The sequence below is a fragment of the Strigops habroptila genome, chromosome 12 (genome assembly GCF_004027225.2).
Source record: "Strigops habroptila isolate Jane chromosome 12, bStrHab1.2.pri, whole genome shotgun sequence".
Lineage (NCBI taxonomy): Eukaryota > Metazoa > Chordata > Aves > Psittaciformes > Psittacidae > Strigops > Strigops habroptila.
This window is the reverse complement of record NC_044288.2, coordinates 13,555,323-13,575,963: the sequence shown is the minus strand read 5'-3', so window position 1 is coordinate 13,575,963 and position 20,641 is coordinate 13,555,323. Positions and strand designations below refer to the sequence as shown.

Genomic DNA, 20,641 nt, shown 5'->3' with positions numbered 1-20,641 from the left:
AAAAACACAAGGGAGGAAGGAAGGAAACCATCATTTCAGCCAGCCTCGACCACCCAGAACTCTTCCAGATACTGCACCAGGATAGTGCTCACTGCTGGTTTGCCACAGCCATCAGAGGAACAAGGAGATTTGCAAGAAATTCACGTTTTCTTTGATCTTTCACACAAACTGAACAATGTCACTGGATTTTAATCAAGCTCTTCAGAGCCTTAGGCCACACTTTTAATGCACTGAAGTGAGGCATCTCAGCTTGTTTCAAGCTTTACACACAAGAAGCTAAAAATTCTTTTGCTTTTTATTTTTTCCCTTTAATTTGATGAAGAAAGTTATGAATGAGGAAAAAACATTTTGTTTTACCATTTCCAAAGTGGATTTCCCTGGGATCTACCTATCTACTTTTATGACTTTTTAAGAAGGATTGGAACCTGAAAGGAAAGAGACTTACCAGACAGGACTGAAGATAGCATCTCATGGATGGGAGAAGGATGTGATCAGGCACAGTAGAGAAGTCAAATTTTGCAATGTGGTAGAGTGCAGAGGAGCACACAAGGAGCCCAGGTCAACAGCATCAGTAAGCATAGAAGGATGGAGGGCCTAGAAAACAAGAACAGGACATTTTTATTTAAATATCCACACAGCAGATTCAAAGATACAAGCCAATGTCTCAACTGAACAGGTAAACTGGCACCTTCATACATTTTCAGCCTAGCTTCCGTAGTGAAGCCAGTGGCTGAGCACATGTAGATTAGTAATCCTTCTTAAATTTTTGGACAATTTAAACCACTTTTGAAAAGAGGAGAATAATCTCAAAGATACCCAAATCTGACTTATCCCCCCTAGGGCTGGAGGCTAGGCAGAAGACAGACTTTATTGATACTCCCACTGAAGAGAAAATACAGTGCAGGTTTAGTCTTGATTAGAAGCACCCAAGAATCTGCAACAAAAAAGGGGGACTGGACCTATATATCAAGCTTAGTCAGAATTTTAAACCAAGCCCAGGACATCAATCATAGAATCATTTAGGTGGGAAAAGACCTTGAAGATAGTCCAACTGTTAAGCCAGAACTGCCAAGTCCACCGCTGAACCATGTCCATAAGTGCCACATTTACACATCTTTAAAACGCTTGCAGGGATGGGGACTCAACCGCTTTCCTGTGCAACCAATGCATGAAGAAAGACAGCTTCTAGCATCTTCTCGCTGCACAGTGCACATGACTACTGATCTAGATGCTCCCTGAGCTAGGCTAATCCCCCGTTAGTTTCAGAAAAGTTTTATAGATGTTGTAGGTCATTTGCTGACAAGGGAAGGATGATGCAAATTAACCCCAAAGCCAGAGACTGGACAGACAACAGTGCATTACTAGCCAAGCATGCTGAGAAATAAACATGACAATTTTTATCACAATACGTCACAATTTTTCATGGTAGCGCTCAGAACTAAGTTTTATGTCAAAGTTGTTCTCAGCTTCTGCTTTCTTTACTCAGAGCAGCTGATTTCTTTCAGATCCTTTGGAAAATCCCTCAGCTTTGCAGCTATCACTGCTTCTCCTATCTTCCATCCTCCTCCCTTTTTCCAGGGAGGAGGAGAAGAGCTTTTCTATCTGAGGACAGCTTTAACCAGATCATAAAACTTGAGTAAGTCATATTCTTTTCCCTTGACTCCACACTCAGCTCACCAGCAACTGGATATGATGTCACAAGTGAGGCAAGCTGAGCAATAACTGAGAAGCGGTAGCAAACCGTAAGCAGAGTAACAGGGCTAGGAAAGCCACCATGCCCTGGGCTTAAGAAGGGCTCACAAGGGATGCCAGAATTCACTCAAGACGTCACCTTTGTTGTGCAAGGAAAATAACTTCTCCTAATACCCCGAATCTTTTTTTGACACTTCAGTGTCAATAGATGCAGATAAACAGTTAGAATCTGACTAAACCAGCCTCTCTGCAAAACACATTTTCTAATACAGCAAATCATAAACTTCATAGAGAACAAAGGAATAAATCTCTGTAAAGAAAATACCAGAAAATTGTGAAACCATCCTTTAAAAAGATATCGAAGACATGAAAATAAGTCACATGAAACTGTCACAAATTACGTTTAGATCCCTTACAGAAAGGCTACTATGACCTCAGCAGCAAAGATCTCCACAAACCTGAAAGCAGAGTTAATGACTGCATGTTACCCAGCCACACTGAATTTCAAAGGGTGCTTGCACAGGATGTTACAGAAAGAGAGGGAAAAGAATAAGCAGAAAATAAACTCCTTACGTAAAAGCCGCCTCATGTAGAAATATCATCTCGAAATTAACCTGTATGAATTTTTAAAGTGGAATTTTAAGTAGCATGATAAAATTTTAAACAAATTTGGCATAAGTCTGTCTCTTGCCAGTTCAGCATTTAGACACTTTCACCTATGAAAAAGTTCTATTTTGAGTAGCAGCCCTGACAGCAATGGAGCTGAATAAGGGTAAATTTAAATTAGTCAGAAAACCATCATGCTTAGATGAGAACAAGGTTCTCCCAGGGGCTGGTGTTTAAACGGCCTCTGAGATTTCTGCAGGAAGGACACTGCTCTGCATTGCTCCTTATAGGAAAGTCAGTAGCCTGAAGAAAGATAGGTTATTGTTCATAACATCTATAAAGGCTTTTATCAAAAAGTATCATATTGACAGGGCATTTGAGGCTAAGCATCCTGAGTTTAGTTTCCTCTCTAGTCTATTTCCAATTGCTGGGAAAGCTGGATAAAAACGGAGGGGTCTGTGTGAATGCATGAAAGTCACAGAGCAAAAAAAAAAATAAAAAGAAAAAATGGGGAGTAGCACTTTTCCCGCTGCCTGGAAACCACTCAGCCTTACAAGAAACAGCCACATCCAGAATTTTGTATATAGCTGTGCCTTGTCTACTTCATATCCAATGCGAACAGAGCCTGTTTTAGGGCAAAGCCCCCAGAAGTCGAGATCACTTTAAATTTGGGTGTCCAATGCTTCACAGAACCCAGCATGGACAGCAGTTACTTGTGCCTTCCCAAGAGTTCCCTGTGATCTTTAGGGCTGTGAAGCTTCATTTTAGCAATGCCAGGAACAACAACTCAACCAGCAGAGCAGTTTCAAGTAATGTTTCAGAGCCTAAAGCCCTCCTGGGAACTGACAGTAGCTCTCTGGACCAGAGGCAGAATGGTACAAAGAACCAGATGCTCAGTACAAGAGCGGCTAGCAGATGGTCAGTAAGGGAAGGCAAGAGGGCTACATAAGAAAGTGCTCACTTTCGTGGTTTTTTTATTATATTTTTATACCCAAACTTGATGAATTTAATTTTTTGTCCTCTTACTGATGGATGCACTGTCCAGGTACAAGCTTCCTTAAGAACAGCTTGTACTGCTAACGGAGTCAGCTGTACATGAGTGAGTTTAGAAGCCAGTAAAAATTATCACCCCAATCTGTTTCACAGTTTCAATAAGCAACAATGACCACATACACTACCCAAGCCACAAAAACCCCTACTCCATCTGAATGTTTAACTAACCCAACCTATGCTTCTTGTAAGAGATCAATGTATTTGTCAGAAACAATTTCCTCAATTTCTACCCTCAAAACATCAGTGTAAAGAAGCAATACTTAAAGCGCCTATAAACATTTTGCTGATGGGGAAAAGTTGCCATAGGAATGAGGGACAAAAGAAAAAAAAAAGCCCAGGTGTGGAGCAAACCCCAGTTTGGAAGAATGATAATTCTTTAAGCAACTAATTAACTGAACACTCAAAAAAATTAGATTTCTACAGCAACTTCTGCCCTTGAGAACAGTCACAAATTGAACCGCACCAAAGTTTAGTGGAGATATTATTCCCATTTTACAGCTGGGCATGCTGAGGTACAGAGCTCTGAAATGGTCATCATCATATCTTCCTTTGTGTCCCCTTATACTCCCTTGCTTCCCCTCTTGAAAGTATGGAAAGGAGTCAAGAAAACTCTTCCCAGGCAGTCTGTGGTTCTGGATAGGTGCAGAATTAGCAAGGTAGGGATATGGTCACTGAGCACAAGCAGAAGTCCCAGAGGAGAGACTCCTCCTGTGCCTGAAAGGAAGACAGCTGCCAACAGCTGCTGGGGACAAAGCTCTACATATGGTAACACCAAAAAAATCTGCACAGGGCAATAAACACACCATGTTCATTACCCTGGAACATCCTTGAGACATGGCATTTCAGGAGGAGCAAGTCCTGTTTCTACTTTGCATTGTAATCCACCTGTAATTCCAATTAAAGAATATGGGGCAACTGGAGTGTTTGGAGGGGTTTTATTTTAACAACGTGAATCAAACTAAAGACATCTGAACCTAGCCTAAATTCACCTCAAGTCCTCAAGCCCAGTGTTTCCTACTAGCTAAGCACAGCTTTAGTAAATAGGGCCATTCAATGCCATCCTAGGGACTACTAGGCTAATAGAGATAGGTGGATCTTAAGACAGATTAACAGAGCCTAATACCCACATCTCACTAATTCCAGCATTTGGATTACTCTAAAAATGCCCCCTGTGGTATCTGCTAGCAGTGCACTGCCATGGCCCACTCTGGAAAAGGTTCATGGAACACCTGAAACAATGGCAGAGCTTGAATCACAGTCAAAAGATTTGAACACAAAAATTGGTGTTTACTACGATAGCCTGATGCCACTAGGAAGTAATGATGCATCAAGGCAGAGGACAGGGCACACAAGTACTCAAGGTGGGCGTCAAGAGGCTTAAAGAGCTTCAAGGACAGCAGGGGACTGGGCAGATTACTCTTAGTTGACATCATGACCGAAACATCACAACCTTCTGCAGCAGCTCCTCTCAGTAGTGCTGGGCCATCACAAATACATCCAAGTTCTCCTCACTCGGTCGGTACAGGTCCTTACTCCTTATCTTCAAGTTCAGTGACACACATGCATGCTACCTAACAGCCTCCTGAAGTGATCACTGCAGCTGTGATCAGCAACATGTCTTGTGTAGGTAACAACTTTCCTCTGCTCTGCTTAATCACTACAGTATTAACTCTCATATGATGTAATAATCCTCACAAACTAAAGTTTTTCTCCATTCTAGGGGGATAATTTGTTTTTGGTTTTTTTTTTTGGCCTGGCCTTTTTCTAGCAAATATTTAGCCTCCCATGTGCACGTATTTAAAAAGAATTCCTAACAAATCACTCAACTGACGATAATTTTCCCCTGAGGAGGGAATGAGTGAACAAACACCTGCCAATGTGAGTCACACTGTTCACTGCACTCCTGGATGGCACTTGGATACTGCAATGCTAAGAACAGGGAAGGAATTGAGGTAGGACACAACTACCTGTGTTACATTAACTTAATTTTCATTCTGTTTTCCTACCGGGTTCATTGCTGCAAAACCAGAACTGATGAGGTTTCATGGAAGTGGTTTGCAAGGTGAGAGGATGGCAGAACAAGGTAAAGAGAAAATACCAGTTTTGTCATTTATGTTCACATTTGTTTCAAAACTTTTGCATATCAATGGCTCTGGTTATTGTTATAAAGATATTAATACTGCTTTTTTATATCTGTCTTGTGGGAGTTTAGTTTTAGCTGGTCTCAGTCAACTTTGCAACATTTTCATTTCAACAGATTCACTTTGGGAAAGCTATTTACACAAAACTGATTTCTATGTTTCAGTAATATTGTACCAGTTTCAATGAAAAAAATAAAAACCAACACTGGATATTTTTGGAATCTGTGCTTTGGGATTATTTTTTAATTTTATTTTGAAACATTGACATTCCACTCATTTTATATTACTTCCACTTTTCTGTTTTTATATGGACATATCATGAAATCAACTACAGATAAACTTGCTGAGGATGATCATTTGTGACAAATCGTGAGGTTGGATTAAAATATTGGTTTACTGTAAATCAAAATTACAATGAAACAACACCACATTTTGAAATATCATAGATTAATATAAAAAGGCTAAGAAAAATGATTGCAAGAAAAAAAAAATGCTAAATTTCCTTCAAGGAAAAATTTCAGAATTTATTTAAGAATTTGGAGAGAAAAAATAATGAAATGTCAACACTCCCCATGAAAGAGAAATACTGAAATCATCCATGTCTCTCTTGATGCATGGCAACAGAGAGGAAAGATGTATGTTAGGGTACTAGCCTGGAACATTTCTATTCAAATTCCCAAATGGCCAGATTTTTCTGGTTAGACTGTAGGCTTTTCTGTGTTTCACTCACTAAAGTTGTGAAACTCAACTAGAAAACACACCGTCTAGTCCCCAATACGGTTACTATGATAAGAAGGAATCATAAATTCCTTGGATAAATGCCAGTTCCTTCTAGCCACACTCACCTGCTCCCAGCAGCACAATGTTTACTGATAATAATTACAAGCTGAGATTATCAAAGATGCCTGGGGCATTTGGGTGCCCACGGGAACCGGCAGCACTGAAGCTCTGATTGATTGATTTCTCCCCCCACCCCAGCAGCATTTCCAATGCATACAAGCAGAACGGCAAGAATATTTACAGAGATAACATCTTCATGTTGGCTAGGAAGAGAATTCCGTTGTGCTAGAGACTTTACAAGCAGGCAATAAGTAAGAATGTCCACTCCAAAAACACCCCCACATAATTGCAGTTCTGATACACACCTTTGAACAGGGAAGATTCCCCAACACCACTGTGCAAAAGACTTAGAAGCAGCTGAAGAGCCACACAAATTCCAACAGCTTGTTCACAGGACCTTCCTCTGCAACTATGAAAGTAGCTTTGTCCTACTTCTTTCCAAAAATAAAATCTCAAAATTCTCTATGCAGAAAAACATGTTTCTACATTATCACCTTTCTAGTACAGTATCTTCTCCTCTCCCATCAACAGAATTGTTAGGTTTGTAGCTGGTAAAAAAATCAGCTGTTGTCAAGACAGATAAGATTTTCTGTCAGGTGGAGGTACAGAGTTTTCCAATGAAGAGCAGCAGTGTGGGAAAGGCACTGACTCACAGCACTGTCCTTTGCTTGAATAAAAGCTTCCTTGAGGAATAACAGTGTCGAACTAGTGGTGCCCAGAGGTCAGGTGGAGAAAGTTTTGCTGTTGCCTGGTTATTTTTATTCTGAATCTTTAGCTCTCCTTCCCCAAACCCAGTGGCTATAAACAGAGTCTAGAAAATTCCTCCTGCAAGAGGTGAAGGGAGGGATGGTGAGAGGGAGAGCAGCGTATTCCCAACTGAGGCAGAGATTTTTTTCACTTTTCATGCACATGGATCCTGGCTCAAGTCTTCAGCAACAGCCCAGACTTTCACTACCTCAGTGACTGGTTTCCTACCAGTCCTAAAAGAAATGAGGGAGCCAATGTCCCTCAGAGAACAAGAGGAGGGGTCCTGGTTTATAATTTGTCTGCAGACAGCTTTCATTGCTCTTCCATCACAGATCCTCCCCACTCAAGATGACCTGGATGCTCCATCAGGTGTAATTAACCCTATATCCTGATTATGGGCACAAGCCAGTCACACTCTTCACAGAAGTCTTTGTCAAAGACATGAAGGCTGATGGAGTTATGTGTTCTGTTCTGATGCCCACATGCCTTTCACCCTCCACTGTGGCTATTTCACTTTAGCGGAGAGGGAAAGGACTCTCACACAATGGAAGACACCTTTTAATCCAATTTTTGTTTCCTACTCTTTCATTATTGCTATGGATTTTGGAAGTTTCTTGCTGCACTTACACAGTCCTCCAATTCTGGAGAGAAGGAAGCCTTGTCCAGGACAGCAAGTGAACAAATAAATCAAGTGCTACTTAGACCAAACAAGGGGGAAGAGAGAGAAGGCTGAAAGGAACTACACTGCCCACCCCAGCCTTGTCTCCTCCTTTGCTTCTTCTCCCTCCCAGGGAAGGCTTCTGTTCACCATATCTCCCCTGATTTTCTAGCAGAACACACAATGGCTGCTAGAAAAGAAAACAAAACCCTCCCCTTCTATGGAGGAGCAATTTGCTTACACTTCCCAGACTCTCAGAGGGTAGGAGACGGATGAGATCCTCTCTTTGTTCATTATTGCTTGGGATATTTGCATAAAAAGAGACTCTCTGTTATTTAAACACTCATCTGCTCCCACTGCTTAGTCTCATTTTGAAGTCATAAGCCTCTATTAGCTACAATCACACTGCTAGCAGGATGATGGCCTGGAGAGTAGACTCTGTAGTGCAAGAGCCGAGGTTTGAGCTTTCATATGCATGGGGATCTGCAGACTTAAAGGTCCTCCTTTTTCAATAGGTGTGTTTGAAGACTGGGACCGATACTGGTATCACTGCTATTGTGCCACAGCTAAGAAGGCTGGTGTGGAGGTAAGCAAACCCCTCCAATGGCTGGCAGAGCATTGGGTGATTGCCCATCCCCGGCAAGCTACAACGGAATAGCTCCAGAGCAAAGCGCACCCAATGCACCTCATACGCTGCACAGATGATTTCAGAGCATGTTTTTCATCACCTCAGTGACCTTGTTCAGACTGGGAACAAGCAAGGAACATTATTGGCTAGATCTAAAGATGTCTTCTCGTCTTTTCCAACACAGGCAACAACAACTTCATTTTCTTCATATGTAGACAGAAAGAGGAACAAATCCTCAGAAATTAGTGTCATGAAGTCAGTGACAGATACAAATCAGACCCCCTGAGTGCTGAGGAAAGCACCAAAAGTTTTTAAATTACTTCTTTGAAGCCTAGTAAATATTTATTCTGTATTTCATTTCACACAGGAACACTGAATAAACTTGATTTTCAATATACAGCAGAAACAGACTCAGTCCTGCTACAAGGAGATGAAATGGCTTTGCTATTGTATCTGGGATTCCTTTGTTCAAATAAGGAAGAAAAAGAAAGCTTAATTAAATGCATTAGTAATGACAGGGTAGTTAAATGTCAATTGGTTGTTAAAATATGGAGTGCAATAAAAGCCTAAATAATTTCTGAATTATAAACATAAGTGTACACATCAGAATAGGTATTTTCTGTTAAAAGGTGGCAATTTTCTTCTGGAAAACTGCCCCCATTTTGTATTTTTCTGGGGTTTGGTTTGGTTTTTTTTTTTTTTCCTTTTCATTAGGATTTTCAAAGATTTTTGCTTAAACCATTTTCAGAGTCCTGGTTTTGAATGAATATTGTTGTGCTGTGGTTGGCACATTTCTGAAAATAAAAACCATAAAGGTAGCATTTGTTTTGCTCAAAATGTTGTAGAAATTTTCACCAGAATCTAATTCTGAAAATTCAGACTAAATTCTTCATAAAATTGTTGCCCCTTTTTTGACTAGTGTTAGTTATGCATTTTATGGCATCTAAAAATTCCTTTCTCTTGGCAACTGTCAGGATAGAGTTTGAATGATCATCCCAGAGAAGGGTGATGTTTTTAAAAACACTCCATGGCATCATGGACAATTTCATCTTACATGAAGTCACACTCCCTGCAACTTCAGAGCTGCTTAACGTCTATAGCTCCATCTCCAGCATGGTGGCTATAGAAGTAGAAAAAGAAAGGGATTTTAGTGACTGATTATTATTCATCAATTCTTTCCTTTTCAATTCTACCATGCTCAGAAAGGGTTTGGGGAAAGAGGGGAGAAAAACCCACCAAAGCAACCACTATCATGTTTAGATGATTTTTAGAACAAAAGAAAATCTCCAGCCCAGAATTGACCTCTTCTAGCTATGTGCAAGCAAGTGCAACCTGGGAAATGCCAGGATAACAAATAGTTCCAGAACACTGCTTTATCCATGCGTCCCACTTTGTAGAGGATGCTTTTCCTCATAGGAAGGAGGTATTTGCCTAGTCTGAGAGTCCCCAGTTAACCTCAGAGAGAACACAGGTATTCTTGGTGTGGATTTGAACAAGATGAGCAGTGGTTTAGTAGCACCATTCCATGAAGAAATCCTGTCCATCCCCTTTCATTTTTTTACTTTAAATTAGATATAATCTTTTGCTGAGTTTTAGTGTATTTTGTTATTTGGAAGGATTTATCCCCACTTTCAAGTAGGGTATAAATGAAATCCTACCAGAAGGGGTTAATAAGGCAAAAGAATACTTCAGGACTTGGCATAACAACATGTCTTGATTTCTGATTCACTATCAGCTGATCGAACCACTAGTGTTCACTGCCTCTGAAATACCAAACAAACCATGAAATTAAAAATCCCCTGTGCCCTACCTTTAGCACACTGAAGAAATCAAAGGATCCCCACAGGGGCTTAATTCCTCACTGATAAAGGGAAATGGCTTTTATTCAAAAATTCTTTTTGAAGGAAAAATCCTGTATTTGGCATGAGGAGAAAATAAAAGGATAGCATAGTTGCTGTGATTTAGCTAAAAATATACTAACTCATAAAAGATACAAGCTTGGCATTGCTCCTTTGAAAAGTTAAATATTTTTGTCCCAGGAAAAGAAAAAACAACAAGCAAAAAAAAAAAAAAAACAACCCAAAAATCAAAACCTAAGAACATTTTGATCCCAAAGGTAGTTCTAAATTATTTTGGAATCGAAGAGTCACATAATGGCAATAAATTCCCAGTGCTGGGAAGTGTCTAAAATGGAAACTTGAAATATGACTAAATTTCCCATCACCTGACCCCAGGCAGTCCAGACACAGTCTTTCTATTTGACAGTGTGGTTTATTCACCTTTAGAAGTCATGCCTATTCCTGTGTTCAGTCTGGTCCAGTAATGAACATGTTTTTACCTTCACAAGTCATTGCTCCATTTCCCTGCATCTTGCTTCGTGCACGAGACCTATGTATGATGCTGGTAGCCAACCTCCTCTAAACGCGAGGCTGCAGTTGCTTCTATCCTCATTATGTCAAACCTACATCCTGGCCTTCACCAGTGTGTACTAAACATGGGCAGGATGCTCAGGGAAACAAAAACAACCTTTTAATACACAGAGAACTCTTCATGGTAACTTCTTGTGGCAAAGGAAATGACAAAGTTAAAAAGGTAAATAATCACATCCAAGTGGAAGGAGGCAATAAATGCAAATCTCCAGCATCAATCTCCTGATGTATAAGTGAAATCAAATACCTACTGAATTTGCTACTGCCTCTGAGTGCTCTAAGTTCTACCTTCCGTGCCACCACTAATGACTGATAGTATATTCAAATGAAACTCTGCCTATGTATAATTTAATCTTGCTCCCATGTTCGTATAAGGAAGGACTACTTAACTTTCTGATCTCCGCTGCATTCAGGGCTGCTGCATCACTTTGGCCCTTCAGTTAGTTTAAGGAGCCTGCATTGTAGGGGCTGGACTCAACACATCCGAATGACATCCAGAAACCTGGCATGGAAAAGGCTTCAAAAATATCAGCTCTTTTAATTGGGAGGGAAAAGGGGCACCACTAAGTTAAGAAAATGTAGACACAGAAGCTCGGTGGTTGGCAACATAGTAGAAGCAAGGATAAAGCAAACAATGATAGAACTGATGTTTCACAAGAGTCAAGGGAAGTGTCCTTATCTTGCAGATCATGCCCTAGGATCTGTGCTTTCACAGCCCTGCTTTACACGCATCTGTGGGATATAGCATGTACATTTAACTGCTTTAAAAGCAGCTTTTGATTCTCCTAGGAGGTTTCATGCTACCAAAAGTCATTATTGCACAGCAAAATGCCCAGTTAAAATACAATAAATCAAATCTTAGTATATTTTTTCATCATCACGGGTGCAAATTTACATGCAGACTTGGGCATTGCCTATTCCAGTTTTCCTTTCCTCAATCTGAGTTTAGGATTACCATCATGTTGCCATTTGACAAGTCGGTAGTTTGCTTGTAACTCAAGGTGTGTTTGTGATGTGCCTATGATCGAAAAGCAAAAACATAAATCCACTCCACTGACCAGCTCAGCCAAGATGAAATCTGAACCAAGCCAAAATGCAGGCACTCCACAGAGCACTGCAAAGTTAAAGACAGTATTTACCTGCACACAGAGAATTAATACTGAAACAAATAAAGAAGTCTGGTTTAGCTATGTAATGTTGAAATATTAATACTGTTGGCAGAGAGAGTACAGGAAGCTATTATTTTGCAAAGTGTGGCTAAATATAGTGAAGGCAAACATTGAATAAGTAACTAGAAAATCCAGTTCTCTAACTGGTTTTTCTGATGCCTGTAGCCAAACACACAAGATAGTTTACTCCATTCTGCTTTTATAACTGGAACAGATTTTCCATAAACAACAACCTGTTAGGCAGTTTTTAAGTGTAAAGAAAATGTATTTCAAAAACCTAGATAATTTCATTTCCAACTACGAAGGCATATCTGTTGAGCTGAGAACTAGGGGACATGGTTGTTTTCATCAATGGAAGAGGTTTGACTCGGATCTATGGAGAGTAAAATATGGCATAATTGTCCTGAATTAATTTCTTACAACAGTAATGTCAAGAGGGTTTGACTAGAGACCCCCAATCTAAACTGGTATAAAACAGAGTAGCTCCACATAACTACCACCACTGATGCTATTTTCTGACTAGATCTTCCTGCCTGTATTGCTTGCATATAAAATCTTGTAGGAAGGGATCTCTGCAGAGTATCCAAGAAATAAGATATATTTATCATTCCATACCCATGTTTATTGTTAATCTGAATTCGTTTTGAGGAGGAAAAATATTCAGTGCAGAACAAGAAAAAGTAGAATGTGGAATCTCATTATGCAATCAGTGAAAAATGCCTTGATCAATGCAACTGAGCCTTAACAATTGGATAGAGTTAAATAATTCTCAGTATCTCACCAAGTACAAATACTAAATTCATTAGCCAAACCCCTGAATTCAAAAAGAATTCATGAAAGGCAAGAACTAAACACAACAGTGGACACAGTCTATCAGGTTATCAATGATTCGAGCCATATGCTTTAGATAGGCATTAAAGGCTGCACACATCAGACAATAAGATAACAACATTGTTTGCTCTCATGTCCTAGACCGCAGACAGAGGACCGGGATTCAGTTCCCTCTTCTACCTAATAGCATTTGATTCTACCTTTCTCAAAAACACTTCAAACCACAAATTCCCCAAGGCTCTTGCTCACCAAACATGGTATCTGGGCTGCTCAGAATATGCAGAACTGCCCTACACAGGGCAGAGACACACTCTTTCCCTTGCTGAATGTTTAAGTATTGACCATGAAGTACAACTACTGAAGCAGGAGTTATTACCTTCATTCACATACAAAAATATTCTGTCTACAACCTCATCAGTAGGGAAGTCTTCTGTAAAACAACCAAAGCACGTTTGAACCCATTCAGCCAGAGGAAAGGACTGAACTTAGGTCTCTCAAACCATAGGCAGGAGGGCTGTAGGGAAAAACTGCTTATTAAAATAATCTTTTACAACCACAAAGATAAGTTCACAAGTAATTACCTAATGATCAAAGATGCATTTCAATATTTTCTCTTTTCTTACAATCACAGTGAATAAAAGAGGATTTTGTCAAAATTGGAATTTTGTATATTTGCATTAAGCCTGTAAAAGTACACAGCTGTTTGGCCATAAGGATTTGGCATTTGCTTCTCTGGAACAGAAGAAAGCTCACTATGTATATATCCAGCTTCATATATGTTTTTTCTTTTTTCATTGTTTATTGCTGCCCACAGACAGTACCTTGCATGGACAGACCTGCAGACTGTCTCTGTATAGCCATTTATTTAGGTGTTCTTACATCAACAGCAAACAGGATGGGTTGGGAAATAACAGGGAGTTGATATTCACTTTAGTTGGAAGGTAGAGTTCATAAATCATGATCCTGCAACACAGGTGTAGGGTTCATTTCTGCTGCTCGCCCTTAACCAGACCAGAAGTCCACAAAGCAACGTAGGCTAGTTTTAAGTTTCAGTAAGCAACACGAAATGACCATATGCAATTTTGAGAGGTACAAAGAGGATCTGTCACTGCTGCTGCTTGAATGCAGGCCACCTACATCCCTCATTTTCACTGTGACACAGAGGTAAATGGAGTTCCTCCCTCCCTCACATGGGGAAATAGAAAGCAGAGGATTACAGTTATTACAACCACCTCTTGTTTGAAACAAAGTTCAAAGGCTTGTCTTCTTTCATCAATATTCCAGCAGACTAACAGAGCTGTACATTTCACTTTCGTGGAACCAAAGTACTAGGGCTAAATCAGAGTTTTTCCCTCTGTTCCCCTTCTCGAAGCAAAGCACAAGCGAAAGAGCTCAGATGAGAAAGTTAACTGAACTGACAGTATAAGCCACACCACTTTCTCTGAGGAAAGCAAAAAGCAAGAGGTAGTAAAACATCTTGGCTCCAATACCATATGCTGGCAAAGCACTTTTGGCAGTCAGATATAATGAATATTCTGCAGTCTTGGGGCATTGTGGTATAGCAAAGTGCCTCTGTCAGGGGAGCCATTTCTGTGGGTGAGGTGAGAAAATAATGGATGTCCACTTGGCAGATGTAGCCACAGACATGTTAACTCGGAGCACAGAGATCTCCCTGGGTAGTGCCCTGCTGGAGATTATTAATGAGTGCATTAATGAGTCTGTTTCCACTGCAGTGGAGTGGGGAAGGAGCTTTTAGCACATGTTGCAAGTAATCCTTGGAATTCTAGGTTCAAGAAAAAAAATGAAGAGGGAAAAAGAAAAGGAACATTCACAAATTAGAGTAAGAGCGGAGACTTGTCTAAAAATATTGTGCTATTGAACAGCATCCACAAACATGCACAGAAATGTCTTCTTTCTTTTGTCCACAGAGCTAGTCACAGACAGCAAAAAGCTTACAAATCCGCAGAGATGGTTTCAGAAGCATTGCTAGCATGAAGCCATCTGAAATGCCTAATTTCTTTCACCATCTTCGTAATAGCCCAGACATAATTTAGTCTGGATTTCTTCCAGACTAGATTCACTAATGATACCATGGACTTTAAATGGCTCCTTAAACATCAAGAATAATGGATAATAGAAGACCTGGCCAAAAAGAACAGTTTGCAAATAATTTAGGGGTCTGTATAAAACTTAAAGAACAAATTTAGTTACAATATTCCCTTATGTTATCATTATTTAATTCTACACACTCATCCCTACAGAAGTGTCCCCCTCCTGCACAAAGCACTCCTCTAGCTGTTGAATTCCCAGAAGGACAAGGTAATGGCTCATATATGAATGGAGACTGAAGAAAATCTGTGTTTATTAGACTCTGATGGACTGCAGTAGAAACTTGATTAGAAAATAACAACTCTCACACAGTATACATCTGTTCTACAGAAAATCAAAACATTCAAAACTCAACCACCTTTTCCCCCTCTACAGTACCACATCATCACTACAAGTTACCTGCCATCCCACTCTGTCCCTTACAATTCCTCTGCATGGGAGCTGCATGGCAATCCTGCCTTTAGTACTGCAAGGCTCCAGGTGTTGGATCACCCTCTCTCATTTCCGGCTCATGGTCTTGAGCTGCAAATTCTTGCCTTCTAGAGGGTGAACAAGCCCCTTGACTACTGCAACATGTCCTCTCTGGATGCTTGACCCAGTAAGTGTGAGAGCAAAAATTACAGTTGCCTGATTGACATTCAGTTCCACAGAAGTTCAGCACCCAATTGTTTCTGTCCTCTGCCCCACTAGTTTGTGCAACCATCTCATAATGTGAAGAATTTAGCCTTGTTTGTATTGCACTGGGCTTTTTTCCTTCTTTTTCCTTTCTTTTTGTATAAATCAGCTCTTAACCTCATTTTCCTTGAAGGAAATATAAGAAAGCACCGAGTCATGCTCTGCTTTCCTAGAGGAGAAAGACATTTTCTGCATTACTCTCCTGTCAATTTTCAAGCATTGCACAGGAACTAGACCAATATAAACCATCAGCTCAGGCACATCCCCAGAGGTTGGGATATTTGTAGAGTTACAGATAGCTATTATCAATAAGAAACTTGTCTCCTTTCCCCCTCTCCACTGTACTCTCAGAGTATCTCTGGAAACAAACAGCTCAGTGCTGCAGAGAGACATGACTTCAGACACCAAATTGATTAGGAGTTTTGTGTTAAGCCAAGGATGGAGAGGAGGGACAGAGAAATAATGAAGGAAGCTGTAGGCTTCTCCTGGGACCACACAGGGGGATGTCTGAGCTAGTGCTGCACCCAAACCTTGCAGTAGTGCCTCTGCAGGGCACCAGGTGAGTTCCACAATGCAGCAATCACTCTGTCAAGCCTCCTGCCCCGTAGCCCACTGCAGCACAGTCACATCTCCAAACAGAAAGATGTGTCCACCACTGTGCAAACTAGATCTCACCAAGTCCTCTTAACATTAAGTAGCTAAGAAGAGACAGAAAGCTTTTCCCTGCTTATGCATTTCCTGAGCTACAAAACATCCTGAGGAAGAAGGGAACTGAACTGCAAGCTCAAGGTACTGGACTAATGTTAGAGTCAACCAAAGCACTAGGGAAGGGCTCCCATCTCTCAAGCCTGAAAACACCAGGGACGTGCAAAGTGAGAGACTTTCTCCACCCAGCACCACCCAGTTAGCAGAGAGATGATTCCACAGAGGTATCCTTGAGTATGACATACTTCATCATTTGCAAGTGCCAAACTGCAGATATAACCTTTTCTGTCCTACACATTAGAGGATTAAACCCATCTGAGGACAGTGAAGAGTTTCAAGGGTGTTCAAGAGAACTCTGTAAGGATCCTGGCATACCTATTCATGCTTCAGTGCTACCATTACCCATGCTATGGAGAACCACAAGAACTTGGGTAACATCTGCACAACCTTGCTACACAGCTCTACCTACAACTAGACTTGTGCTCTGGCAGCCAGTGAACCTGTGCTACAGTCTTACAGTCCTTGTCTGCCACAGGGTAGGGGCATTTAGAAAGGCACCATAACATGCAAGCTGTCATGCAGCAGTCCTGTTAATGCAGCAGCATGGAGACTAGCATCAAACCACTGCAAAATGTCCAACAGCTACAAAGATCTAACTAAGTTAATTTAAAGCTATCTGTGCTGCAGCACAGGCATATTCAGAGAAACAGCACCATAGGGAAATGCATGCAGTATTGACACCATCTGACATTACAAGTTCTTCCAAATTTACATCCATGGAGATAGGCCAGTGTCTCTAAGTACAGTATGCAACAGAAGAAGCACTGAGCTGTATGTCCTGATTCATACAGTCAGGTCCAGAGGATAACAGACCAGGAAGCGAACTTCACTAGAAGGAACAATAAGGTTTATTTCCCTGTTATACATATAGCCTGGTTATAGCAGGGGTTTTGTCAATCACTTTGAAGCTGTGCCTCTGTCTTCAGAATTCTGCACAAATTCTAGCATTTATCTGCTGAGAAAATCTAGTTCTTCAGTAGCACTGAAGGAGCCCAGCTGCATACCAACATCTCTGTTGAAGTTGATATCTGCTACCATAATGTTTCTCTGAGGTGAGGAGTATCTCCATCACGCGGACCTGTCAAAGGCATTGTCCAGTTACTAGGCTGGACCTTGGGAGACTTGATGCTCCTGAAGAAGTGAGGTAGAAGACTGTCTTTTATGCCGCAATCATATTCTCCATCTCTGGAAAAATTATTTTGTGAAAAAGGCAACTTCTACCACACCTCCAGCATTACCAGCCACTCCTTTGCAGTGGGCTGCAGGCATCTGTGGGTCTCCTCTGAATGATGTCAGAGACGTAGGGGGACTATGTCAGATGCTGTGGAAGGCATTCAGCTGTGACAGCAATGGGAGTTATACAAGTGGAAGACACAGAGCTAATTGAGTAGCCTTATGGATATTTATGTTATCCATAAATACCCACAAGCCTTAGTGATGGTGTCAAATCAGGTCACAATGCCAAGGAGAGCAACATGAGGCTTTGGCTCCTTTCCAGGCATGAGTGACTGAACGAGTGCCTACATGTGTCTGGCATTTCAAGGGAAACCAACCTTTAACGGGCTGGGAGAGAACTCTGTTCATACTGCTGAACAGAGACATTCCCTTCCCTCCCCCTGTGCAGATCAATGTGACATCTAGATAGAACTTACCCCTATTCCTTCCGACTACTCCATCAGAGCCAGTTACTGCCACACAGGCTCTCTGCAGCTCAGACAGCAACTGCCTCCTGGTGAGGGTGCCCCAGAAGAAGAGGAGACATAAGACAAGAAAACTCCCATCCAGCCTGTACAGCACCATTCACGCTGGCTCTGGCCAAGCCCTGTTTTACACAACACACTTTCTGCAATCTTGCTAAGCATCCTGAGCCTCTGCACAAGAAATACCTAAGCAGCCTAGCACTCAGAAGAGAAATAGCTGAGCAGGAGCATGAAATTTATGATGTTGGGCAATGTAAAGAAGGAAATCGTTCACCATCTCTCCCAGCACAGTGGTATCAGACTAGCAAGTGGCAGTTTCAAAGCAGACCAGAGAAGCTTCATATCGCACTTTGTTAAACAATGAAGCTCATGGTTTAACTGTATAAGATTATGGGAAAAAGTCCCATCAAGACAAAGACACTGTGTCTGGTTTAAAGCAGCTGCTGAGCTGCAAACCACTGTAAACCCTTGCCCTGTTCTCTTAACTCACCCACAAGCATCCATTTCTGATACTGTTGGAGACCAGCATTTCATAGCTGGACCTTTCTCTGGCTCAGAACAACTACTGTAGGATCACTAAGGAACAGAGAGCACCAGAGCAGGGGATTTCAAACCAGTCTCAGGACAGCTACTGACGTTCAGACACACAGGGAGAGCTTGCAGTGCTTTCAAACTGCCAAACCCATGGCTGGCCATTGGGCTGAGGTTCTGTGGAGAAGTAAACTTTTCAGAAGTAAACAGGTAAAGGATGGTTAGAAATTGCCAGAAGGGTAGTGTGAACTAGATTTGCAAGACAAAGAGCACAACTGCATACTGATGGGAGGTGCAGGAGAAGAGGAATGATATCAGCTTAAGTTTTATCTTATTTGCTTTAAATGCATTTTAAACAGACACTGCTAAACGCAAGATGACTTAAACTAAACTAAGCTGATTATACTGTTATCAATAATTTACATTTAAAAAAAAAAAAAAAAGGGACTTTAAAAGCCAGCTGTGAATCTCCACAGAGAGATTTACATTTCTTTGACAAAAGCAGTTCAAGTTTGCACTGTGGTTTTGATGTCCGGTCCACATCCTGGCGCATAGAAGCCTTAAATAGATCTCTGATGTTTCCTCTTCTGCTCAGGGTGTTTTGAATTACCCCGCCCCTACAAACACACTCCAAATATGCTCTACTCATGAGTCTCTGCTCAGACTCCAAGCTGGGCACCTGTGGCTCAAACACACAACTTCTGCCACTTGAAAGAAACACACCAAAAAGCCTCTTTCAAAGAAAACCCTCCAGGCAGGTGTGTTTGAAGAAGCAGAAACAAAAGCTTTTTCAACTAGTTCAGTCTTCAGAGACTTTTCTGGGCATGAGTCTAAATGGCAGTTTTCCCTGGGGAAAACAATTTTTCTCGTTTCTGCATCACTTTCTGCAAAGAACTACTTTGTTGGCTGCTCAGCCAGGACTCTTCAACTCAGGCAAATGAAGTCCAAACACATGTTCCCTGCTATGGGAGGTTATGCTCCTCTCCTTGCTGCTCTACACCAGGGCAGTTACTACAGGATACTAAGCACTCAACTGAAGTCCAGCAGAGAAGGGCCTCCTTGGAAAACAATGTGATATTCAGCATAGCTGCAGCTGAGGCTTGGGATCACTTCCACACAAGACTTTTCTCACTGAGCATATCCAGCACTGACCTCTGCCAGCCTGTTAATGGTTCCCAGAGCTAGTGTTGCTGCTAGGTCCATATGACTCAATGAAGATGTATGTGCATCTCACCAGTGTAGGTCCAAGTGCAATCCGAGTGCCAGCATACAAACATGTCCAGGCATCATTCCTCTCATTTGTCCTGCTCAAATCCCTTTAAATTTTCTCCCTCCAAGTGGTTCTGATCTACAACAGACTGCAAGAAAAGCATGGGCTCTTTCGGTGAGGTAATAGCATTGTAATCTTATTTCCTCTTTATGCAAATGTCACTTATCAACTTGAGTAATTTGGCTTTGAATAGGCCACTTTTTCTCTCTCAGCCCTTGCTTGTACCACACTCCATCCTGTTTTGGTCCTAATTACATAGAATAATAAATCCAGCTACACAGTGCTTTTCTGAAGAGCAATTTGGTTTGACTTTCCTCAGCACTAATGAGTTCATTAATAGAGGGATTTTCCCCTCTCCCTCCCTTCTTCTAATGTTTCCTTAAATAGCAGCACACACGTCAGCAGCTTCCCCATGCTGCAGCAGGTGGTGCCTCCCTGACCTATCTTCTCCCTGCCTCCAAAGAAAAGAGAGACAGAGTACTGCACCTCCCAACCTTTTCGTTCTGTCACAGGAGATGGAAAGCAAGCATGATCAATAACTATTTGTTACCTAGCACCAGGAGGATCACTCATCAGCTCACAGACAGAAATGCTGCCTGCTTTGGTCAGAACCAGCTCTGGGGCTTGGAAAGCAGCTGAGTGCTGGGGAACCTGTTTAGCTGCTGGCCCAAACAGGACAAAGACAACACACAACTCTTATAAAAATTTGGCTTTTTTTGTTCACCAAAACAGAACTTTAAAGAATCTCATTTATCTGCCAAATTAAATCTTTCAAGTGGCCTAGAGGAAAAGTGTTT

General features: G+C 41.3%; 1 long non-coding RNA gene across 1 annotated transcript in view; it reads right to left on the bottom strand.

The window, feature by feature from the left end:
• LOC115615924 overlaps nucleotides 1–20,641 on the bottom strand; it is a 129,792-nt gene that overhangs the window by 96,729 nt on the left and 12,422 nt on the right. The window contains exon 2 of the long non-coding RNA XR_003994177.1: nucleotides 446–594. This is a non-coding gene — a long non-coding RNA (uncharacterized LOC115615924). The remainder of the gene's footprint in view (nucleotides 1–445; nucleotides 595–20,641) is intronic.